This window comes from Ranitomeya variabilis, chromosome 5, assembly GCF_051348905.1.
Source record: "Ranitomeya variabilis isolate aRanVar5 chromosome 5, aRanVar5.hap1, whole genome shotgun sequence".
NCBI lineage: Eukaryota > Metazoa > Chordata > Amphibia > Anura > Dendrobatidae > Ranitomeya > Ranitomeya variabilis.
In genome coordinates, this window is record NC_135236.1 from 468,856,665 (window position 1) to 468,882,130 (window position 25,466).

General features: G+C 45.0%; 18 pseudogenes; all 18 read right to left on the reverse strand.

The window, feature by feature from the left end:
- Nucleotides 1-142: 142 nt before the first annotated feature.
- On the reverse strand, nucleotides 143-343 carry LOC143777268 (U2 spliceosomal RNA; annotated as a pseudogene).
- A 1,234-nt stretch (nucleotides 344-1,577) lies between these two features.
- Nucleotides 1,578-1,753, reverse strand: LOC143777396 (U2 spliceosomal RNA; annotated as a pseudogene).
- A 338-nt stretch (nucleotides 1,754-2,091) lies between these two features.
- LOC143777224 (U2 spliceosomal RNA) lies at nucleotides 2,092-2,306 on the reverse strand (annotated as a pseudogene).
- A 1,228-nt stretch (nucleotides 2,307-3,534) lies between these two features.
- LOC143777747 (U2 spliceosomal RNA) lies at nucleotides 3,535-3,743 on the reverse strand (annotated as a pseudogene).
- Nucleotides 3,744-4,967: 1,224 nt separating this feature from the next.
- LOC143777295 (U2 spliceosomal RNA) lies at nucleotides 4,968-5,168 on the reverse strand (annotated as a pseudogene).
- A 1,235-nt stretch (nucleotides 5,169-6,403) lies between these two features.
- LOC143777759 (U2 spliceosomal RNA) lies at nucleotides 6,404-6,612 on the reverse strand (annotated as a pseudogene).
- A 1,224-nt stretch (nucleotides 6,613-7,836) lies between these two features.
- Nucleotides 7,837-8,037, reverse strand: LOC143777299 (U2 spliceosomal RNA; annotated as a pseudogene).
- Nucleotides 8,038-9,267: 1,230 nt separating this feature from the next.
- Nucleotides 9,268-9,476, reverse strand: LOC143777656 (U2 spliceosomal RNA; annotated as a pseudogene).
- Nucleotides 9,477-10,719: 1,243 nt separating this feature from the next.
- On the reverse strand, nucleotides 10,720-10,928 carry LOC143777620 (U2 spliceosomal RNA; annotated as a pseudogene).
- A 1,231-nt stretch (nucleotides 10,929-12,159) lies between these two features.
- On the reverse strand, nucleotides 12,160-12,360 carry LOC143777281 (U2 spliceosomal RNA; annotated as a pseudogene).
- Nucleotides 12,361-13,603: 1,243 nt separating this feature from the next.
- Nucleotides 13,604-13,812, reverse strand: LOC143777632 (U2 spliceosomal RNA; annotated as a pseudogene).
- Nucleotides 13,813-15,043: 1,231 nt separating this feature from the next.
- Nucleotides 15,044-15,244, reverse strand: LOC143777286 (U2 spliceosomal RNA; annotated as a pseudogene).
- A 1,231-nt stretch (nucleotides 15,245-16,475) lies between these two features.
- On the reverse strand, nucleotides 16,476-16,684 carry LOC143777667 (U2 spliceosomal RNA; annotated as a pseudogene).
- Nucleotides 16,685-17,914: 1,230 nt separating this feature from the next.
- LOC143777678 (U2 spliceosomal RNA) lies at nucleotides 17,915-18,123 on the reverse strand (annotated as a pseudogene).
- A 1,247-nt stretch (nucleotides 18,124-19,370) lies between these two features.
- LOC143777643 (U2 spliceosomal RNA) lies at nucleotides 19,371-19,579 on the reverse strand (annotated as a pseudogene).
- Nucleotides 19,580-20,810: 1,231 nt separating this feature from the next.
- Nucleotides 20,811-21,031, reverse strand: LOC143777713 (U2 spliceosomal RNA; annotated as a pseudogene).
- Nucleotides 21,032-22,197: 1,166 nt separating this feature from the next.
- On the reverse strand, nucleotides 22,198-22,412 carry LOC143777180 (U2 spliceosomal RNA; annotated as a pseudogene).
- Nucleotides 22,413-23,693: 1,281 nt separating this feature from the next.
- Nucleotides 23,694-23,914, reverse strand: LOC143777690 (U2 spliceosomal RNA; annotated as a pseudogene).
- Nucleotides 23,915-25,466: the final 1,552 nt, after the last annotated feature.

The window sequence follows — 25,466 nt, forward strand, 5'->3', positions numbered from 1 at the left end:
AAATGGTCAAGCGAAAGCGAGCAAAATGCTACACTTGGCATCTGAAATGTGCTTCTTTGACCCTGAAAAGAATTCACATCGTGGGTTAAAACACAACTTGCGCTGATTTCAATTCAATCTGTTTTTGGAAACTGGATCAGAGAAGGAGTGCACTGTTCCCGGAGGTACTGCAATAGCGGGTCAATGCGTGAGTGGACAGAGCAAGCTCTTTTCCCATCTCCCTGTTCTAAAAATCCATGTAATATATGGTCCACAATTAGGAGACATATCAGATATTAAACTGATAAGAACAGATACTACAATTGATCTTGGGCAGCGACGACGATCATAGCCAAAAGGCGATAACCGAAAATGGTTTTATACTTGTGCCGCCTTGAGGCCTGACACTGATCATTCATCCTAGCCAGAAGGCCAAGAAGCAATAAACAGAACTCGTTTTGCACTTGTGCCGCACCAAGGCCTAACACTGATACCCTTTAGGGAGATGGAGCAAAAGATTGCCCTGAGGAGGACATTTTAGCAAACCGGACGCCTTCACAATGGCCGTTCTGCTGTTTGTTCAAGCTGTGAGCCCCTTGTTTTTAATCTGCATAACCCCACCTATTGTAACCCTCCTACTCCTCTTTGTTCCTATGTGCCCTCAGGAGGAGGGATGCGAGAGGGAAATTCCAAAAACAAACAAGCGAGCAGCTGTCTTCCCTTAGCTCTCCAGATGCCGGGTATAGACCCTGCTGCCTATCTACCACCATGCTGCTCGCCGCTGCTCCGGCAGCAGACTGAAGGCGACTTCCACCGCGCTGCTTTTTATAGGCCAAGGACCCATTGTGACACGTGAGGGTTCCAGCCCATTGTGACACGTGGAACTACCATGGCCAAGGGCCAATTGTGACACGTGAGGGCTCCAGCCCATTGTGACACGTAGTGTTCCAGACCATGGCCAAGGGCCAATTGTGACACGTGAGGGTTCCGTGAACAGATTCCATCTAATGCAGGCAGCGCACCTGGTTGCTAGAAAGCATTAGAATACTCACACAGGTGGAGATAGGCAGCGTATTCGAGATCAGCACAGACACGATTTTTCCTTTTTTTAAATACATATACACCAAATTTAAAAGTCAGTGGTCCACAAGAGGGAAACAAGGTTTTACAAAAGAATTCATGCGGTCACAAATGTGGTATGTATGGCAGAACTACTCATTGGATACTTCAATTTAAACGCCAAGTACTGACAGCAGGGGGGCCTAACTTTGTAGATGGATGGTACAGTATATATGCAACACAGTAACAAAGGCCTAATACAGGCCTACATCTTAACACACCTGATGCAATCAGTAAAGACAAATTGATTGATTGATTGATTAATTGCATATTGAATGCAATATAATGCTTGACATACATAGGTGAAAGCAAGGCAAGGCACACACACAAAATGATGCAAATGGTCAAGCGAAACGAGCAAAATGCTACACTTGGCATCTGAAATGTGCTTCTTTGACCCTGAAAAGAACTCACATCGTGGGTTAAAACACAACTTGCGCTGATTTCAATTCAATCTGTTTTTGGAAACCGGATCAGAGAAGGAGTGCACTGTTCCCAGAGATACTGCAATAACGGGTCAATGCGTGAGTGGACAGAGCAAGCTCTTTTCCCATCTCCCTGTTCTAAAAATCCATTTAACATATGGTCCCCAATTAGGAGATGTATCAGATATTAAACTACTTCAATTTAAACGCCAAGTACTGACAGCAGGGGGGCCTAACTTTGTAGATGGATGGTACAGTATATATGCAACACAGTAACAAAGGCCTAATACAGGCCTACATCTTAACACACCTGATGCAATCAGTAAAGACAAATTGATTGATTGATTGATTAATTGCATATTGAATGCAATATAATGCTTGACATACATAGGTGAAAGCAAGGCAAGGCACACACACAAAATGATGCAAATGGTCAAGCGAAACGAGCAAAATGCTACACTTGGCATCTGAAATGTGCTTCTTTGACCCTGAAAAGAACTCACATCGTGGGTTAAAACACAACTTGCGCTGATTTCAATTCAATCTGTTTTTGGAAACCGGATCAGAGAAGGAGTGCACTGTTCCCAGAGATACTGCAATAACGGGTCAATGCGTGAGTGGACAGAGCAAGCTCTTTTCCCATCTCCCTGTTCTAAAAATCCATTTAACATAGGGTCCCCAATTAGGAGATGTATCAGATATTAAACTGATAAGAACAGATACTACAATTGATCTTGGACAGCAACGACGACGACGATCATAGCCAAAAGGCCGAGAGGCGATAACCAAAAATGGTTTTATACTTGTGCTGCCTTGAGGCCTGACACTGATCATTCATCCTAGCCAGAAGGCCAAGAAGCAATAAACAGAACTCGTTTTGCACTTGTGCCGCACCAAGGCCTAACACTGATACCCTTTAGGGAGATGGAGCAAAAGATTGCCCTGAGGAGGACATTTTAGCAAACCGGACGCCTTCACAATGGCCGTTCTGCTGTTTGTTCAAGCTGTGAGCCCCTTGTTTTTAATCTGCATAACCCCACCTATTGTAACCTTCCTACTCCTCTTTGTTCCTATGTGCCCTCAGGAGGAGGGATGCGAGAGGGAAATTCCAAAAACAAACAAGCGAGCAGCTGTCCTCCCTTAGCTCTCCAGATGCCGGGTATAGACCCTGCTGCCTATCTACCACCATGCTGCTCGCCGCTGCTCCGGCAGCAGACTGAAGGCGACTTCCACTGCGCTGCTTTTTATAGGCCAAGGACCCATTGTGACACGTGAGGGTTCCAGCCCATTGTGACACGACCATGGCCAAGGGCCAATTGTGACACGTGAGGGCTCCAGCCCATTGTGACACGTAGTGTTCCAGACCATGGCCAAGGGCCAATTGTGACACGTGAGGGTTCCGTGAACAGATTCCATCTAATGCAGGCAGCGCACCTGGTTGCTAGAAAGCATTAGAATACTCACACAGGTGGAGATAGGCAGCGTATTCGAGATCAGCACAGACACGATTTTTCCTTTTTTTAAATACATATACACCAAATTTAAAAGTCAGTGGTCCACAAGAGGGACACAAGGTTTTACAAAAGAATTCATGCGGTCACAAATGTGGTATGTATGGCAGAACTACTCATTGGATACTTCAATTTAAACGCCTAGTACTGACAGCAGGGGGGCCTAACTTTGTAGATGGATGGTACAGTATATATGCAACACAGTAACAAAGGCCTAATACAGGCCTACATCTTAACACACCTGATGCAATCAGTAAAGACAAATTGATTGATTGATTAATTAATTGCATATTGAATGCAATATAATGCTTGACATACATAGGTGAAAGCAAGGCAAGGCACACACACAAAATGATGCAAATGGTCAAGCGAAAGCGAGCAAAATGCTACACTTGGCATCTGAAATGTGCTTCTTTGACCCTGAAAAGAATTCACATTGTGGGTTAAAACACAACTTGCGCTGATTTCAATTCAATCTGTTTTTGGAAACCGGATCAGAGAAGGAGTGCACTGTTCCCAGAGATACTGCAATAACGGGTCAATGCGTGAGTGGACAGAGCAAGCTCTTTTCCCATCTCCCTGTTCTAAAAATCCATGTAATATATGGTCCCCAATTAGGAGACGTATCAGATATTAAACTGATAAGAACAGATACTACAATTGATCTTGGGCGGCGACGACGATCATAGCCAAAAGGCCGAGAGGCGATAACCAAAAATGGTTTTATACTTGTGCCGCCTTGAGGCCTGACACTGATCCTTCATCCTAGCCAGAAGGCCAAGAAGCAATAACAAGAACTTGTTTTGCACTTGTGCCGCACCAAGGCCTAACACTGATACCCTTTAGGGAGAAGGAGCAAAAGATTGCCCTGAGGAGGACATTTTAGCAAACCGGACGCCTTCACAATGGCCGTTCTGCTGTTTGTTCAAGCTGTGAGCCCCTTGTTTTTAATCTGCATAACCCCACCTATTGTAACCTTCCTACTCCTCTTTGTTCCTATGTGCCCTCAGGAGGAGGGATGCGAGAGGGAAATTCCAAAAACAAACAAGCGAGCAGCTGTCCTCCCTTAGCTCTCCAGATGCCGGGTATAGACCCTGCTGCCTATCTACCACCATGCTGCTCGCCGCTGCTCCGGCAGCAGACTGAAGGCGACTTCCACTGCGCTGCTTTTTATAGGCCAAGGACCCATTGTGACACGTGAGGGTTCCAGCCCATTGTGACACGACCATGGCCAAGGGCCAATTGTGACACGTGAGGGCTCCAGCCCATTGTGACACGTAGTGTTCCAGACCATGGCCAAGGGCCAATTGTGACACGTGAGGGTTCCGTGAACAGATTCCATCTAATGCAGGCAGCGCACCTGGTTGCTAGAAAGCATTAGAATACTCACACAGGTGGAGATAGGCAGCGTATTCGAGATCAGCACAGACACGATTTTTCCTTTTTTTAAATACATATACACCAAATTTAAAAGTCAGTGGTCCACAAGAGGGACACAAGGTTTTACAAAAGAATTCATGCGGTCACAAATGTGGTATGTATGGCAGAACTACTCATTGGATACTTCAATTTAAACGCCTAGTACTGACAGCAGGGGGGCCTAACTTTGTAGATGGATGGTACAGTATATATGCAACACAGTAACAAAGGCCTAATACAGGCCTACATCTTAACACACCTGATGCAATCAGTAAAGACAAATTGATTGATTGATTAATTGCATATTGAATGCAATATAATGCTTGACATACGTAGGTGAAAGCAAGGCAAGGCACACACACAAATTGATGCAAATGGTCAAGCGAAAGCGAGCAAAATGCTACACTTGGCATCTGAAATGTGCTTCTTTGACCCTGAAAAGAATTCACATCGTGGGTTAAAACACAACTTGCGCTGATTTCAATTCAATCTGTTTTTGGAAACTGGATCAGAGAAGGAGTGCACTGTTTCCGGAGGTACTGCAATAGCGGGTCAATGCGTGAGTGGACAGAGCAAGCTCTTTTCCCATCTCCCTGTTCTAAAAATCCATGTAATATATGGTCCACAATTAGGAGACGTATCAGATATTAAACTGATAAGAACAGATACTACAATTGATCTTGGGCAGCGACGACGATCATAGCCAAAAGGCGATAACCGAAAATGGTTTTATACTTGTGCCGCCTTGAGGCCTGACACTGATCATTCATCCTAGCCAGAAGGCCAAGATGCAATAAACAGAACTCGTTTTGCACTTGTGCCGCACCAAGGCCTAACACTGATACCCTTTAGGGAGATGGAGCAAAAGATTGCCCTGAGGAGGACATTTTAGCAAACCGGACGCCTTCACAATGGCCGTTCTGCTGTTTGTTCAAGCTGTGAGCCCCTTGTTTTTAATCTGCATAACTCCACCTATTGTAACCCTCCTACTCCTCTTTGTTCCTATGTGCCCTCAGGAGGAGGGATGCGAGAGGGAAATTCCAAAAACAAACAAGCGAGCAGCTGTCTTCCCTTAGCTCTCCAGATGCCGGGTATAGACCCTGCTGCCTATCTACCACCATGCTGCTCGCCGCTGCTCCGGCAGCAGACTGAAGGCGACTTCCACCGCGCTGCTTTTTATAGGCCAAGGACCCATTGTGACACGTGAGGGTTCCAGCCCATTGTGACACGTGGAACGACCATGGCCAAGGGCCAATTGTGACACGTGAGGGCTCCAGCCCATTGTGACACGTAGTGTTCCAGACCATGGCCAAGGGCCAATTGTGACACGTGAGGGTTCCGTGAACAGATTCCATCTAATGCAGGCAGCGCACCTGGTTGCTAGAAAGCATTAGAATACTCACACAGGTGGAGATAGGCAGCGTATTCGAGATCAGCACAGACACGATTTTTCCTTTTTTTAAATACATATACACCAAATTTAAAAGTCAGTGGTCCACAAGAGGGACACAAGGTTTTACAAAAGAATTCATGCGGTCACAAATGTGGTATGTATTGCAGAACTACTCATTGGATACTTCAATTTAAACGCCAAGTACTGACAGCAGGGGGGCCTAACTTTGTAGATGGATGGTACAGTATATATGCAACACAGTAACAAAGGCCTAATACAGGCCTACATCTTAACACACCTGATGCAATCAGTAAAGACAAATTGATTGATTGATTGATTAATTGCATATTGAATGCAATATAATGCTTGACATACATAGGTGAAAGCAAGGCAAGGCACACACACAAAATGATGCAAATGGTCAAGCGAAAGCGAGCAAAATGCTACACTTGGCATCTGAAATGTGCTTCTTTGACCCTGAAAAGAATTCACATTGTGGGTTAAAACACAACTTGCGCTGATTTCAATTCAATCTGTTTTTGGAAACCGGATCAGAGAAGGAGTGCACTGTTCCCAGAGATACTGCAATAACGGGTCAATGCGTGAGTGGACAGAGCAAGCTCTTTTCCCATCTCCCTGTTCTAAAAATCCATGTAATATATGGTCCCCAATTAGGAGACGTATCAGATATTAAACTGATAAGAACAGATACTACAATTGATCTTGGGCGGCGACGACGATCATAGCCAAAAGGCCGAGAGGCGATAACCAAAAATGGTTTTATACTTGTGCCGCCTTGAGGCCTGACACTGATCCTTCATCCTAGCCAGAAGGCCAAGAAGCAATAACAAGAACTTGTTTTGCACTTGTGCCGCACCAAGGCCTAACACTGATACCCTTTAGGGAGAAGGAGCAAAAGATTGCCCTGAGGAGGACATTTTAGCAAACCGGACGCCTTCACAATGGCCGTTCTGCTGTTTGTTCAAGCTGTGAGCCCCTTGTTTTTAATCTGCATAACCCCACCTATTGTAACCTTCCTACTCCTCTTTGTTCCTATGTGCCCTCAGGAGGAGGGATGCGAGAGGGAAATTCCAAAAACAAACAAGCGAGCAGCTGTCCTCCCTTAGCTCTCCAGATGCCGGGTATAGACCCTGCTGCCTATCTACCACCATGCTGCTCGCCGCTGCTCCGGCAGCAGACTGAAGGCGACTTCCACTGCGCTGCTTTTTATAGGCCAAGGACCCATTGTGACACGTGAGGGTTCCAGCCCATTGTGACACGACCATGGCCAAGGGCCAATTGTGACACGTGAGGGCTCCAGCCCATTGTGACACGTAGTGTTCCAGACCATGGCCAAGGGCCAATTGTGACACGTGAGGGTTCCGTGAACAGATTCCATCTAATGCAGGCAGCGCACCTGGTTGCTAGAAAGCATTAGAATACTCACACAGGTGGAGATAGGCAGCGTATTCGAGATCAGCACAGACACGATTTTTCCTTTTTTTAAATACATATACACCAAATTTAAAAGTCAGTGGTCCACAAGAGGGACACAAGGTTTTACAAAAGAATTCATGCGGTCACAAATGTGGTATGTATGGCAGAACTACTCATTGGATACTTCAATTTAAACGCCTAGTACTGACAGCAGGGGGGCCTAACTTTGTAGATGGATGGTACAGTATATATGCAACACAGTAACAAAGGCCTAATACAGGCCTACATCTTAACACACCTGATGCAATCAGTAAAGACAAATTGATTGATTGATTAATTGCATATTGAATGCAATATAATGCTTGACATACGTAGGTGAAAGCAAGGCAAGGCACACACACAAATTGATGCAAATGGTCAAGCGAAAGCGAGCAAAATGCTACACTTGGCATCTGAAATGTGCTTCTTTGACCCTGAAAAGAATTCACATCGTGGGTTAAAACACAACTTGCGCTGATTTCAATTCAATCTGTTTTTGGAAACTGGATCAGAGAAGGAGTGCACTGTTTCCGGAGGTACTGCAATAGCGGGTCAATGCGTGAGTGGACAGAGCAAGCTCTTTTCCCATCTCCCTGTTCTAAAAATCCATGTAATACATGGTCCACAATTAGGAGACGTATCAGATATTAAACTGATAAGAACAGATACTACAATTGATCTTGGGCAGCGACGACGATCATAGCCAAAAGGCGATAACCGAAAATGGTTTTATACTTGTGCCGCCTTGAGGCCTGACACTGATCATTCATCCTAGCCAGAAGGCCAAGATGCAATAAACAGAACTCGTTTTGCACTTGTGCCGCACCAAGGCCTAACACTGATACCCTTTAGGGAGATGGAGCAAAAGATTGCCCTGAGGAGGACATTTTAGCAAACCGGACGCCTTCACAATGGCCGTTCTGCTGTTTGTTCAAGCTGTGAGCCCCTTGTTTTTAATCTGCATAACTCCACCTATTGTAACCCTCCTACTCCTCTTTGTTCCTATGTGCCCTCAGGAGGAGGGATGCGAGAGGGAAATTCCAAAAACAAACAAGCGAGCAGCTGTCTTCCCTTAGCTCTCCAGATGCCGGGTATAGACCCTGCTGCCTATCTACCACCATGCTGCTCGCCGCTGCTCCGGCAGCAGACTGAAGGCGACTTCCACCGCGCTGCTTTTTATAGGCCAAGGACCCATTGTGACACGTGAGGGTTCCAGCCCATTGTGACACGTGGAACGACCATGGCCAAGGGCCAATTGTGACACGTGAGGGCTCCAGCCCATTGTGACACGTAGTGTTCCAGACCATGGCCAAGGGCCAATTGTGACACGTGAGGGTTCCGTGAACAGATTCCATCTAATGCAGGCAGCGCACCTGGTTGCTAGAAAGCATTAGAATACTCACACAGGTGGAGATAGGCAGCGTATTCGAGATCAGCACATACACAATTTTTCCTTTTTTTAAATACATATACACCAAATTTAAAAGTCAGTGGTCCACAAGAGGGAAACAAGGTTTTACAAAAGAATTCATGCGGTCACAAATGTGGTATGTATGGCAGAACTACTCATTGGATACTTCAATTTAAACGCCAAGTACTGACAGTAGGGGGCCTAACTTTGTAGATGGATGGTACAGTATATATGCAACACAGTAACAAAGGCCTAATACAGGCCTACATCTTAACACACCTGATGCAATCAGTAAAGACAAATTGATTGATTGATTAATTGCATATTGAATGCAATATAATGCTTGACATACATAGGTGAAAGCAAGGCAAGGCACACACACAAAATGATGCAAATGGTCAAGCGAAAGCGAGCAAAATGCTACACTTGGCATCTGAAATGTGCTTCTTTGACCCTGAAAAGAATTCACATTGTGGGTTAAAACACAACTTGCGCTGATTTCAATTCAATCTGTTTTTGGAAACCGGATCAGAGAAGGAGTGCACTGTTCCCGGAGATACTGCAATAACGGGTCAATGCGTGAGTGGACAGAGCAAGCTCTTTTCCCATCTCCCTGTTCTAAAAATCCATGTAATATATGGTCCCCAATTAGGAGACGTATCAGATATTAAACTGATAAGAACAGATACTACAATTGATCTTGGGCGGCGACGACGATCATAGCCAAAAGGCCGAGAGGCGATAACCAAAAATGGTTTTATACTTGTGCCGCCTTGAGGCCTGACACTGATCCTTCATCCTAGCCAGAAGGCCAAGAAGCAATAACAAGAACTTGTTTTGCACTTGTGCCGCACCAAGGCCTAACACTGATACCCTTTAGGGAGAAGGAGCAAAAGATTGCCCTGAGGAGGACATTTTAGCAAACCGGACGCCTTCACAATGGCCGTTCTGCTGTTTGTTCAAGCTGTGAGCCCCTTGTTTTTAATCTGCATAACCCCACTTATTGTAACCCTCCTACTCCTCTTTGTTCCTATGTGCCCTCAGGAGGAGGTGTGCGAGAGGGAAATTCCAAAAACAAACAAGCGAGCAGCTGTCTTCCCTTAGCTCTCCAGATGCCGGGTATAGACCCTGCTGCCTATCTACCACCATGCTGCTCGCCGCTGCTCCGGCAGCAGACTGAAGGCGACTTCCACCACCCTGCTTTTTATAGGCCAAGGACCCATTGTGACAAGTGAGGGTTCCAGCCCATTGTGACACGTGGAACGACCATGGCCAAGGGCCAATTGTGACACGTGAGGGCTCCAGCCCATTGTGACACGTAGTGTTCCAGACCATGGCCAAGGGCCAATTCTGACACGTGAGGGTTCCGTGAACAGATTCCATCTAATGCAGGCAGCGCACCTGGTTGCTAGAAAGCATTAGAATACTCACACAGGTGGAGATAGGCAGCGTATTCGAGATCAGCACATACACGATTTTTCCTTTTTTAAAATACATATACACCAAATTTAAAAGTCAGTGGTCCACAAGAGGGAAACAAGGTTTTACAAAAGAATTCATGCGGTCACATATGTGGTATGTATGGCAGAACTACTCATTGGATACTTCAATTTAAACGCCAAGTACTGACAGCAGTGGGGCCTAACTTTGTAGATGGATGGTACAGTATATATGCAACACAGTAACAAAGGCCTAATACAGGCCTACATCTTAACACACCTGATGCAATCAGTAAAGACAAATTGATTGATTGATTGATTGATTGATTAATTGCATATTGAATGCAATATAATGCTTGACATACATAGGTGAAAGCAAGGCAAGGCACACACACAAAATGATGCAAATGGTCAAGCGAAAGCGAGCAAAATGCTACACTTGGCATCTGAAATGTGCTTCTTTGACCCTGAAAAGAATTCATATCGTGGGTTAAAACACAACTTGCGCTGATTTCAATTCAATCTGTTTTTGGAAACCGGATCAGAGAAGGAGTGCACTGTTCCCGGAGATACTGCAATAACGGGTCAATGCGTGAGTGGACAGAGCAAGCTCTTTTCCCATCTCCCTGTTCTAAAAATCCATTTAATATATGGTCCCCAATTAGGAGACGTATCAGATATTAAACTGATAAGAACAGATACTACAATTGATCTTGGGCGGCGACGACGATCATAGCCAAAAGGCCGAGAGGCGATAACCAAAAATGGTTTTATACTTGTGCCGCCTTGAGGCCTGACACTGATCCTTCATCCTAGCCAGAAGGCCAAGAAGCAATAACAAGAACTTGTTTTGCACTTGTGCCGCACCAAGGCCTAACACTGATACCCTTTAGGGAGAAGGAGCAAAAGATTGCCCTGAGGAGGACATTTTAGCAAACCGGACGCCTTCACAATGGCCGTTCTGCTGTTTGTTCAAGCTGTGAGCCCCTTGTTTTTCATCTGCATAACCCCACCTATTGTAACCCTCCTACTCCTCTTTGTTCCTATGTGCCCTCAGGAGGAGGTGTGCAAGAGGGAAATTCCAAAAACAAACAAGCGAGCAGCTGTCTTCCCTTAGCTCTCCAGATGCCAGGTATAGACCCTGCTGCCTATCTACCACCATGCTGCTCGCCGCTGCTCCGGCAGCAGAATGAAGGCGACTGCCACCGCGCTGCTTTTTATAGGCCAAGGACCCATTGTGACACGTGAGGGTTCCAGCCCATTGTGACACGTGGAACGACCATGGCCAAGGGCCAATTGTGACACGTGAGGGCTCCAGCCCATTGTGACACGTAGTGTTCCAGACCATGGCCAAGGGCCAATTGTGACACGTGAGGGTTCCGTGAACAGATTCCATCTAATGCAGGCAGCGCACCTGGTTGCTAGAAAGCATTAGAATACTCACACAGGTGGAGATAGGCAGCGTATTCGAGATCAGCACATACACGATTTTTCCTTTTTTAAAATACATATACACCAAATTTAAAAGTCAGTGGTCCACAAGAGGGAAACGAGGTTTTACAAAAGAATTCATGCGGACACATATGTGGTATGTATGGCAGAACTACTCATTGGATACTTCAATTTAAACGCCAAGTACTGACAGCAGGGGGGCCTAACTTTGTAGATGGATGGTACAGTATATATGCAACACAGTAACAAAGGCCTAATACAGGCCTACATCTTAACACACCTGATGCAATCAGTAAAGACAAATTGATTGATTGATTAATTGCATATTGAATGCAATATAATGCTTGACATACATAGGTGAAAGCAAGGCAAGGCACACACACAAAATGATGCAAATGGTCAAGCGAAAGCGAGCAAAATGCTACACTTGGCATCTGAAATGTGCTTCTTTGACCCTGAAAAGAATTCACATTGTGGGTTAAAACACAACTTGCGCTGATTTCAATTCAATCTGTTTTTGGAAACCGGATCAGAGAAGGAGTGCACTGTTCCCGGAGATACTGCAATAACGGGTCAATGCGTGAGTGGACAGAGCAAGCTCTTTTCCCATCTCCCTGTTCTAAAAATCCATGTAATATATGGTCCACAATTAGGAGACGTATCAGATATTAAACTGATAAGAACAGATACTACAATTGATCTTGGGCAGCGACGACGATCATAGCCAAAAGGCGATAACCGAAAATGGTTTTATACTTGTGCCGCCTTGAGGCCTGACACTGATCATTCATCCTAGCCAGAAGGCCAAGATGCAATAAACAGAACTCGTTTTGCACTTGTGCCGCACCAAGGCCTAACACTGATACCCTTTAGGGAGATGGAGCAAAAGATTGCCCTGAGGAGGACATTTTAGCAAACCGGACGCCTTCACAATGGCCGTTCTGCTGTTTGTTCAAGCTGTGAGCCCCTTGTTTTTAATCTGCATAACTCCACCTATTGTAACCCTCCTACTCCTCTTTGTTCCTATGTGCCCTCAGGAGGAGGGATGCGAGAGGGAAATTCCAAAAACAAACAAGCGAGCAGCTGTCTTCCCTTAGCTCTCCAGATGCCAGGTATAGACCCTGCTGCCTATCTACCACCATGCTGCTCGCCGCTGCTCCGGCAGCAGAATGAAGGCGACTGCCACCGCGCTGCTTTTTATAGGCCAAGGACCCATTGTGACACGTGAGGGTTCCAGCCCATTGTGACACGTGGAACGACCATGGCCAAGGGCCAATTGTGACACGTGAGGGCTCCAGCCCATTGTGACACGTAGTGTTCCAGACCATGGCCAAGGGCCAATTCTGACACGTGAGGGTTCCGTGAACAGATTCCATCTAATGCAGGCAGCGCACCTGGTTGCTAGAAAGCATTAGAATACTCACACAGGTGGAGATAGGCAGCGTATTCGAGATCAGCACATACACGATTTTTCCTTTTTTAAAATACATATACACCAAATTTAAAAGTCAGTGGTCCACAAGAGGGAAACAAGGTTTTACAAAAGAATTCATGCGGTCACATATGTGGTATGTATGGCAGAACTACTCATTGGATACTTCAATTTAAACGCCAAGTACTGACAGCAGTGGGGCCTAACTTTGTAGATGGATGGTACAGTATATATGCAACACAGTAACAAAGGCCTAATACAGGCCTACATCTTAACACACCTGATGCAATCAGTAAAGACAAATTGATTGATTGATTGATTGATTGATTAATTGCATATTGAATGCAATATAATGCTTGACATACATAGGTGAAAGCAAGGCAAGGCACACACACAAAATGATGCAAATGGTCAAGCGAAAGCGAGCAAAATGCTACACTTGGCATCTGAAATGTGCTTCTTTGACCCTGAAAAGAATTCATATCGTGGGTTAAAACACAACTTGCGCTGATTTCAATTCAATCTGTTTTTGGAAACCGGATCAGAGAAGGAGTGCACTGTTCCCGGAGATACTGCAATAACGGGTCAATGCGTGAGTGGACAGAGCAAGCTCTTTTCCCATCTCCCTGTTCTAAAAATCCATTTAATATATGGTCCCCAATTAGGAGACGTATCAGATATTAAACTGATAAGAACAGATACTACAATTGATCTTGGGCGGCGACGACGATCATAGCCAAAAGGCCGAGAGGCGATAACCAAAAATGGTTTTATACTTGTGCCGCCTTGAGGCCTGACACTGATCCTTCATCCTAGCCAGAAGGCCAAGAAGCAATAACAAGAACTTGTTTTGCACTTGTGCCGCACCAAGGCCTAACACTGATACCCTTTAGGGAGAAGGAGCAAAAGATTGCCCTGAGGAGGACATTTTAGCAAACCGGACGCCTTCACAATGGCCGTTCTGCTGTTTGTTCAAGCTGTGAGCCCCTTGTTTTTCATCTGCATAACCCCACCTATTGTAACCCTCCTACTCCTCTTTGTTCCTATGTGCCCTCAGGAGGAGGTGTGCAAGAGGGAAATTCCAAAAACAAACAAGCGAGCAGCTGTCTTCCCTTAGCTCTCCAGATGCCAGGTATAGACCCTGCTGCCTATCTACCACCATGCTGCTCGCCGCTGCTCCGGCAGCAGAATGAAGGCGACTGCCACCGCGCTGCTTTTTATAGGCCAAGGACCCATTGTGACACGTGAGGGTTCCAGCCCATTGTGACACGTGGAACGACCATGGCCAAGGGCCAATTGTGACACGTGAGGGCTCCAGCCCATTGTGACACGTAGTGTTCCAGACCATGGCCAAGGGCCAATTGTGACACGTGAGGGTTCCGTGAACAGATTCCATCTAATGCAGGCAGCGCACCTGGTTGCTAGAAAGCATTAGAATACTCACACAGGTGGAGATAGGCAGCGTATTCGAGATCAGCACATACACGATTTTTCCTTTTTTAAAATACATATACACCAAATTTAAAAGTCAGTGGTCCACAAGAGGGAAACGAGGTTTTACAAAAGAATTCATGCGGACACATATGTGGTATGTATGGCAGAACTACTCATTGGATACTTCAATTTAAACGCCAAGTACTGACAGCAGGGGGGCCTAACTTTGTAGATGGATGGTACAGTATATATGCAACACAGTAACAAAGGCCTAATACAGGCCTACATCTTAACACACCTGATGCAATCAGTAAAGACAAATTGATTGATTGATTAATTGCATATTGAATGCAATATAATGCTTGACATACATAGGTGAAAGCAAGGCAAGGCACACACACAAAATGATGCAAATGGTCAAGCGAAAGCGAGCAAAATGCTACACTTGGCATCTGAAATGTGCTTCTTTGACCCTGAAAAGAATTCACATTGTGGGTTAAAACACAACTTGCGCTGATTTCAATTCAATCTGTTTTTGGAAACCGGATCAGAGAAGGAGTGCACTGTTCCCGGAGATACTGCAATAACGGGTCAATGCGTGAGTGGACAGAGCAAGCTCTTTTCCCATCTCCCTGTTCTAAAAATCCATGTAATATATGGTCCACAATTAGGAGACGTATCAGATATTAAACTGATAAGAACAGATACTACAATTGATCTTGGGCAGCGACGACGATCATAGCCAAAAGGCGATAACCGAAAATGGTTTTATACTTGTGCAGCCTTGAGGCCTGACACTGATCATTCATCCTAGCCAGAAGGCCAAGATGCAATAAACAGAACTCGTTTTGCACTTGTGCCGCACCAAGGCCTAACACTGATACCCTTTAGGGAGATGGAGCAAAAGATTGCCCTGAGGAGGACATTTTAGCAAACCGGACGCCTTCACAATGGCCGTTCTGCTGTTTGTTCAAGCTGTGAGCCCCTTGTTTTTAATCTGCATAACTCCACCTATTGTAACCCTCCTACTCCTCTTTGTTCCTATGTGCCCTCAGGAGGAGGGATGCGAGAGGGAAATTCCAAAAACAAACAAGCGAGCAGCTGTCTTCCCTTAGCTCTCCAGATGCCAGGTATAGACCCTGCTGCCTATCTACCACCATGCTGCTCGCCGCTGCTCCGGCAGCAGAATGAAGGCGACTGCCACCGCGCTGCTTTTTATAGGCCAAGGACCCATTGTGACACGTGAGGGTTCCAGCCCATTGTGACACGTGGAACGACCATGGCCAAGGGCCAATTGTGACACGTGAGGGCTCCAGCCCATTGTGACACGTAGTGTTCCAGACCATGGCCAAGGGCCAATTGTGACACGTGAGGGTTCCGTGAACAGATTCCATCTAATGCAGGCAGCGCACCTGGTTGCTAGAAAGCATTAGAATACTCACACAGGTGGAGATAGGCAGCGTATTCGAGATCAGCACATACACGATTTTTCCTTTTTTAAAATACATATACACCAAATTTAAAAGTCAGTGGTCCACAAGAGGGAAACGAGGTTTTACAAAAGAATTCATGCGGGCACATATGTGGTATGTATGGCAGAACTACTCATTGGATACTTCAATTTAAACGCCAAGTACTGACAGCAGGGGGGCCTAACTTTGTAGATGGATGGTACAGTATATATGCAACACAGTAACAAAGGCCTAATACAGGCCTACATCTTAACACACCTGATGCAATCAGTAAAGACAAATTGATTGATTGATTAATTGCATATTGAATGCAATATAATGCTTGACATACATAGGTGAAAGCAAGGCAAGGCACACACACAAAATGATGCAAATGGTCAAGCGAAAGCGAGCAAAATGCTACACTTGGCATCTGAAATGTGCTTCTTTGACCCTGAAAAGAATTCACATTGTGGGTTAAAACACAACTTGCGCTGATTTCAATTCAATCTGTTTTTGGAAACCGGATCAGAGAAGGAGTGCACTGTTCCCGGAGATACTGCAATAACGGGTCAATGCGTGAGTGGACAGAGCAAGCTCTTTTCCCATCTCCCTGTTCTAAAAATCCATGTAATATATGGTCCCCAATTAGGAGACGTATCAGATATTAAACTGATAAGAACAGATACTACAATTGATCTTGGGCGGCGACGACGATCATAGCCAAAAGGCCGAGAGGCGATAACCAAAAATGGTTTTATACTTGTGCCGCCTTGAGGCCTGACACTGATCCTTCATCCTAGCCAGAAGGCCAAGAAGCAATAACAAGAACTTGTTTTGCACTTGTGCCGCACCAAGGCCTAACACTGATACCCTTTAGGGAGAAGGAGCAAAAGATTGCCCTGAGGAGGACATTTTAGCAAACCGGACGCCTTCACAATGGCCGTTCTGCTGTTTGTTCAAGCTGTGAGCCCCTTGTTTTTAATCTGCATAACCCCACTTATTGTAACCCTCCTACTCCTCTTTGTTCCTATGTGCCCTCAGGAGGAGGTGTGCGAGAGGGAAATTCCAAAAACAAACAAGCGAGCAGCTGTCTTCCCTTAGCTCTCCAGATGCCGGGTATAGACCCTGCTGCCTATCTACCACCATGCTGCTCGCCGCTGCTCCGGCAGCAGACTGAAGGCGACTTCCACCACCCTGCTTTTTATAGGCCAAGGACCCATTGTGACAAGTGAGGGTTCCAGCCCATTGTGACACGTGGAACGACCATGGCCAAGGGCCAATTGTGACACGTGAGGGCTCCAGCCCATTGTGACACGTAGTGTTCCAGACCATGGCCAAGGGCCAATTGTGACACGTGAGGGTTCCGTGAACAGATTCCATCTAATGCAGGCAGCGCACCTGGTTGCTAGAAAGCATTAGAATACTCACACAGGTGGAGATAGGCAGCGTATTCGAGATCAGCACATACACAATTTTTCCTTTTTTTAAATACATATACACCAAATTTAAAAGTCAGTGGTCCACAAGAGGGAAACAAGGTTTTACAAAAGAATTCATGCGGTCACAAATGTGGTATGTATGGCAGAACTACTCATTGGATACTTCAATTTAAACGCCAAGTACTGACAGTAGGGGGCCTAACTTTGTAGATGGATGGTACAGTATATATGCAACACAGTAACAAAGGCCTAATACAGGCCTACATCTTAACACACCTGATGCAATCAGTAAAGACAAATTGATTGATTGATTAATTGCATATTGAATGCAATATAATGCTTGACATACATAGGTGAAAGCAAGGCAAGGCACACACACAAAATGATGCAAATGGTCAAGCGAAAGCGAGCAAAATGCTACACTTGGCATCTGAAATGTGCTTCTTTGACCCTGAAAAGAATTCACATTGTGGGTTAAAACACAACTTGCGCTGATTTCAATTCAATCTGTTTTTGGAAACCGGATCAGAGAAGGAGTGCACTGTTCCCGGAGATACTGCAATAACGGGTCAATGCGTGAGTGGACAGAGCAAGCTCTTTTCCCATCTCCCTGTTCTAAAAATCCATGTAATATATGGTCCCCAATTAGGAGACGTATCAGATATTAAACTGATAAGAACAGATACTACAATTGATCTTGGGCGGCGACGACGATCATAGCCAAAAGGCCGAGAGGCGATAACCAAAAATGGTTTTATACTTGTGCCGCCTTGAGGCCTGACACTGATCCTTCATCCTAGCCAGAAGGCCAAGAAGCAATAACAAGAACTTGTTTTGCACTTGTGCCGCACCAAGGCCTAACACTGATACCCTTTAGGGAGAAGGAGCAAAAGATTGCCCTGAGGAGGACATTTTAGCAAACCGGACGCCTTCACAATGGCCGTTCTGCTGTTTGTTCAAGCTGTGAGCCCCTTGTTTTTAATCTGCATAACCCCACTTATTGTAACCCTCCTACTCCTCTTTGTTCCTATGTGCCCTCAGGAGGAGGTGTGCGAGAGGGAAATTCCAAAAACAAACAAGCGAGCAGCTGTCTTCCCTTAGCTCTCCAGATGCCGGGTATAGACCCTGCTGCCTATCTACCACCATGCTGCTCGCCGCTGCTCCGGCAGCAGACTGAAGGCGACTTCCACCACCCTGCTTTTTATAGGCCAAGGACCCATTGTGACAAGTGAGGGTTCCAGCCCATTGTGACACGTGGAACGACCATGGCCAAGGGCCAATTGTGACACGTGAGGGCTCCAGCCCATTGTGACACGTAGTGTTCCAGACCATGGCCAAGGGCCAATTGTGACACGTGAGGGTTCCGTGAACAGATTCCATCTAATGCAGGCAGCGCACCTGGTTGCTAGAAAGCATTAGAATACTCACACAGGTGGAGATAGGCAGCGTATTCGAGATCAGCACATACACGATTTTTCCTTTTTTAAAATACATATACACCAAATTTAAAAGTCAGTGGTCCACAAGAGGGAAACAAGGTTTTACAAAAGAATTCATGCGGTCACATATGTGGTATGTATGGCAGAACTACTCATTGGATACTTCAATTTAAACGCCAAGTACTGACAGCAGTGGGGCCTAACTTTGTAGATGGATGGTACAGTATATATGCAACACAGTAACAAAGGCCTAATACAGGCCTACATCTTAACACACCTGATGCAATCAGTAAAGACAAATTGATTGATTGATTGATTGATTGATTGATTAATTGCATATTGAATGCAATATAATGCTTGACATACATAGGTGAAAGCAAGGCAAGGCACACACACAAAATGATGCAAATGGTCAAGCGAAAGCGAGCAAAATGCTACACTTGGCATCTGAAATGTGCTTCTTTGACCCTGAAAAGAATTCACATCGTGGGTTAAAACACAACTTGCGCTGATTTCAATTCAATCTGTTTTTGGAAACCGGATCAGAGAAGGAGTGCACTGTTCCCGGAGATACTGCAATAACGGGTCAATGCGTGAGTGGACAGAGCAAGCTCTTTTCCCATCTCCCTGTTCTAAAAATCCATTTAATATATGGTCCCCAATTAGGAGACGTATCAGATATTAAACTGATAAGAACAGATACTACAATTGATCTTGGGCGGCGACGACGATCATAGCCAAAAGGCCGAGAGGCGATAACCAAAAATGGTTTTATACTTGTGCCGCCTTGAGGCCTGACACTGATCCTTCATCCTAGCCAGAAGGCCAAGAAGCAATAACAAGAACTTGTTTTGCACTTGTGCCGCACCAAGGCCTAACACTGATACCCTTTAGGGAGAAGGAGCAAAAGATTGCCCTGAGGAGGACATTTTAGCAAACCGGACGCCTTCACAATGGCCGTTCTGCTGTTTGTTCAAGCTGTGAGCCCCTTGTTTTTCATCTGCATAACCCCACCTATTGTAACCCTCCTACTCCTCTTTGTTCCTATGTGCCCTCAGGAGGAGGTGTGCAAGAGGGAAATTCCAAAAACAAACAAGCGAGCAGCTGTCTTCCCTTAGCTCTCCAGATGCCAGGTATAGACCCTGCTGCCTATCTACCACCATGCTGCTCGCCGCTGCTCCGGCAGCAGAATGAAGGCGACTGCCACCGCGCTGCTTTTTATAGGCCAAGGACCCATTGTGACACGTGAGGGTTCCAGCCCATTGTGACACGTGGAACGACCATGGCCAAGGGCCAATTGTGACACGTGAGGGCTCCAGCCCATTGTGACACGTAGTGTTCCAGACCATGGCCAAGGGCCAATTGTGACACGTGAGGGTTCCGTGAACAGATTCCATCTAATGCAGGCAGCGCACCTGGTTGCTAGAAAGCATTAGAATACTCACACAGGTGGAGATAGGCAGCGTATTCGAGATCAGCACATACACGATTTTTCCTTTTTTAAAATACATATACACCAAATTTAAAAGTCAGTGGTCCACAAGAGGGAAACGAGGTTTTACAAAAGAATTCATGCGGACACATATGTGGTATGTATGGCAGAACTACTCATTGGATACTTCAATTTAAACGCCAAGTACTGACAGCAGGGGGGCCTAACTTTGTAGATGGATGGTACAGTATATATGCAACACAGTAACAAAGGCCTAATACAGGCCTACATCTTAACACACCTGATGCAATCAGTAAATACAAATTGATTGATTGATTAATTGCATATTGAATGCAATATAATGCTTGACATACATAGGTGAAAGCAAGGCAAGGCACACACACAAAATGATGCAAATGGTCAAGCGAAAGCGAGCAAAATGCTACACTTGGCATCTGAAATGTGCTTCTTTGACCCTGAAAAGAATTCACATCATGGGTTAAAACGCAACTTGCGCTGATTTCAATTCAATCTGTTTTTGGAAACCGGATCAGAGAAGGAGTGCACTGTTCCCGGAGATACTGCAATAACGGGTCAATGCGTGAGTGGACAGAGCAAGCTCTTTTCCCATCTCCCTGTTCTAAAAATCCATTTAATATATGGTCCCCAATTAGGAGACGTATCAGATATTAAACTGATAAGAACAGATACTACAATTGATCTTGGGCGGCGGCGACGACGACGACGACGATCATAGCCAAAAGACCGAGAGGCGATAACCAAAAATGGTTTTATACTTGTGCCGCCTTGAGGCCGGACACTGATCCTTCATCCAAGCCAGAAGGCCAAGAAGCAATAACAAGAACTCGTTTTGCACTTGTGCCGCACCAAGGCCTAACACTGATACCCTTTAGGGAGATGGAGCAAAAGATTGCCCTGAGGAGGACATTTTAGCAAACCGGACGCCTTCACAATGGCCGTTCTGCTGTTTATTCAAGCTGTGAGCCCCTTGTTTTTAATCTGCATAACCCCACCTATTGTAACCCTCCTACTCCTCTTTGTTCCTATGTGCCCTCAGGAGGAGGTGTGCGAGAGGGAAATTCCAAAAACAAACAAGCGAGCAGCTGTCTTCCCTTAGCTCTTCAGATGCCGGGTATAGACCCTGCTGCCTATCTACCACCATGCTGCTCGCCGCTACTCCGGCAGCAGACTGAAGGCGACTGCCACCGCGCTGCTTTTTATAGGCCAAGGACCCAGTGTGACACGTGAGGGTTCCAGCCCATTGTGACACGTGGAACGACCATGGCCAAGGGCCAATTGTGACACGTGAGGGTTCCGTGAACAGATTCCATCTAATGCAGGCAGCGCACCTGGTTGCTAGAAAGCATTAGAATACTCACACAGGTGGAGATAGGCAGCGTATTCGAGATCAGCACATACACGATTTTTCCTTTTTTTAAATACATATACACCAAATTTAAAAGTCAGTGGTCCACATGAGGGAAACAAGGTTTTACAAAAGAATTCATGCGGTCACATATGTGGTATGTATGGCAGAACTACTCATTGGATACTTCAATTTAAACGCCAAGTACTGACAGCAGGGGGGCCTAACTTTGTAGATGGATGGTACAGTATATATGCAACACAGTAACAAAGGCCTAATACAGGCCTACATCTTAACACACCTGATGCAATCAGTAAATACAAATTGATTGATTGATTAATTGCATATTGAATGCAATATAATGCTTGACATACATAGGTGAAAGCAAGGCAAGGCACACACACAAAATGATGCAAATGGTCAAGCGAAAGCGAGCAAAATGCTACACTTGGCATCTGAAATGTGCTTCTTTGACCCTGAAAAGAATTCACATCGTGGGTTAAAACGCAACTTGCGCTGATTTCAATTCAATCTGTTTTTGGAAACCGGATCAGAGAAGGAGTGCACTGTTCCTGGAGATACTGCAATAACGGGTCAATGCGTGAGTGGACAGAGCAAGCTCTTTTCCCATCTCCCTGTTCTAAAAATCCATTTAATATATGGTCCCCAATTAGGAGACGTATCAGATATTAAACTGATAAGAACAGATACTACAATTGATCTTGGGCGGCGGCGACGACGACGATCATAGCCAAAAGGCCGAGAGGCGATAACCAAAAATGGTTTTATACTTGTGCCGCCTTGAGGCCGGACACTGATTTTTCTTTTTTTTCCCCTCAGATGGGAAGTTCCACAGTCAGGTAACCAAAACTATAAGGAACTCATCTCCCAAAACAGCGTGCCACACACTTAGTGAGGCCGGACACTGATCCTTCATCCAAGCCAGAAGGCCAAGAAGCAATAACAAGAACTCGTTTTGCACTTGTGCCGCACCAAGGCCTAACACTGATACCCTTTAGGGAGATGGAGCAAAAGATTGCCCTGAGGAGGACATTTTAGCAAACCGGACGCCTTCACAATGGCCGTTCTGCTGTTTGTTCAAGCTGTGAGCCCCTTGTTTTTAATCTGCATAACCCCACCTATTGTAACCCTCCTACTCCTCTTTGTTCCTATGTGCCCTCAGGAGGAGGTGTGCGAGAGGGAAATTCCAAAAACAAACAAGCGAGCAGCTGTCTTCCCTTAGCTCTCCAGATGCCGGGTATAGACCCTGCTGCCTATCTACCACCATGCTGCTCGCCGCTACTCCGGCAGCAGACTGAAGGCGACTGCCACCGCGCTGCTTTTTATAGGCCAAGGACCCAGTGTGACACGTGAGGGTTCCAGCCCATTGTGACACGTGGAACGACCATGGCCAAGGGCCAATTGTGACACGTGAGGGTTCCGTGAACAGATTCCATCTAATGCAGGCAGCGCACCTGGTTGCTAGAAAGCATTAGAATACTCACACAGGTGGAGATAGGCAGCGTATTCGAGATCAGCACATACACGATTTTTCCTTTTTTTAAATACATATACACCAAATTTAAAAGTCAGTGGTCCACATGAGGGAAACAAGGTTTTACAAAAGAATTCATGCGGTCACATATGTGGTATGTATGGCAGAACTACTCATTGGATACTTCAATTTAAACGCCAAGTACTGACAGCAGGGGGGCCTAACTTTGTAGATGGATGGTACAGTATATATGCAACACAGTAACAAAGGCCTAATACAGGCCTACATCTTAACACACCTGATGCAATCAGTAAATACAAATTGATTGATTGATTGATTAATTGCATATTGAATGCAATATAATGCTTGACATACATAGGTGAAAGCAAGGCAAGGCACACACACAAAATGATGCAAATGGTCAAGCGAAAGCGAGCAAAATGCTACACTTGGCATCTGAAATGTGCTTCTTTGACCCTGAAAAGAATTCACATCGTGGGTTAAAACGCAACTTGCGCTGATTTCAATTCAATCTGTTTTTGGAAACCGGATCAGAGAAGGAGTGCACTGTTCCCGGAGATACTGCAATAACGGGTCAATGCGTGAGTGGACAGAGCAAGCTCTTTTCCCATCTCCCTGTTCTAAAAATCCATTTAATATATGGTCCCCAATTAGGAGACGTATCAGATATTAAACTGATAAGAACAGATACTACAATTGATCTTGGGCGGCGGCGGCGACGACGACGACGATCATAGCCAAAAGGCCGAGAGGCGATAACCAAAAATGGTTTTATACTTGTGCCGCCTTGAGGCCGGACACTGATTTTTATTTTTTTTTTATTTTTTCCCTCAGATGGGAAGTTCCACAGTCAGGTAACCAAAACTATAAGGAACTCATCTCCCAAAACAGCGTGCCACACACTTAGTGCCACCGCCATTCCCATCATCACTGGAAAACACAAGAAAATTTATTAACAACAAAAAACACCTCAAGGTACATTAACAAAATGTTTCCACTTTTTAGTCTTCCAAATTCCCTCGGCATCCACCTCCCCTCTCCTCCTCTGATCACACACAAAGCAAAAATACAATTTTCCCAAAATAATTTTTATACAGTTTTTAACCTCAATATCCTTCCTTTTAAACACATATATATTCCTCACATCCCACAAAACCTCTTTTATACATGTCATCATCAACCACAATACTCTCTCCTTTTCCCCACACATACCCAATCCAAACATAAAAAGCTCAAAAGACAACAGATTCACCTCACACAACTCCTTATAGTCCATGAGCCAAGAACCAAATTTGACGATATCGGTACCAAGCGGAGTGACTAATTCTCTTTGGTATTTTTAGGTAGATGCATGTCTGTAGTTTATTTTTTGATATGATAGCCCTTACATATACGTAGCTTATTAACCCCTTCAGCCCTAGGCCTATTTGTACCCAAGTGCCTAAGCCAATCTGACCTGTGCCACTTCATGGGCTAATAACTTTGGAACGCTTTCACCTATCCAAGCCATTCTGAGATTGTTTTCTCGTGACATATTGTACTTCACGTCAGTGCTAAATGGGAGTCAATATATTTTACCTTTCTATATAAAAAAATGCTAAATATTCGGAAATTTTGGAAAAATCGGCAATTTTTTAACTTTGAAATTCTCTGCTTTTTACAAAAATACTGATACCCCCCATAATAGTTATTAATTTACACTCCCCACATGTTTACTTCATATTGGCATCATTTTGAAAATGAAACCTTATTGTTTTACGACGTAATAGGGCTTATAGTTTTATGCGCAATTTTTCACATTTACAGCAAAACCCACTTTTCAAAGGACCAAGTCACTTCTGAAGTCACTTTAAGGGGCTTACATAACAGAAACCACCCATAAATTACCCCATTTTGCAAACTACACCCCTCAAGCTGTTCAAAACTCATTTTTAAAAACTGTTAACCCTTTAGGTGTTCCACAGGAATTTTAGCATGAGCCAAGAACCAAATATGACGATATCGGTACCACCCGGAGTGACTAGATGTAGTATTTGTAACAAAATTTAATCCAAGTTATGTAAATACACACTGAACATGTCATGTGCATATATATATATATATATATATATATATATATATATATATATATATATATATATATATATATATGTTACTCCATAATATCTTCAACATCGGACTCTGAATCTGACTGTTGTTCTACTGGCTCGTCTTCAGTACCCTTGTTCTGGCATGTCTGTAATCTGCACATGTCTGTGCACTTCAGGCCATTGCTGAGGCAAGTACACTGAGGAAGTTCACATGACCGC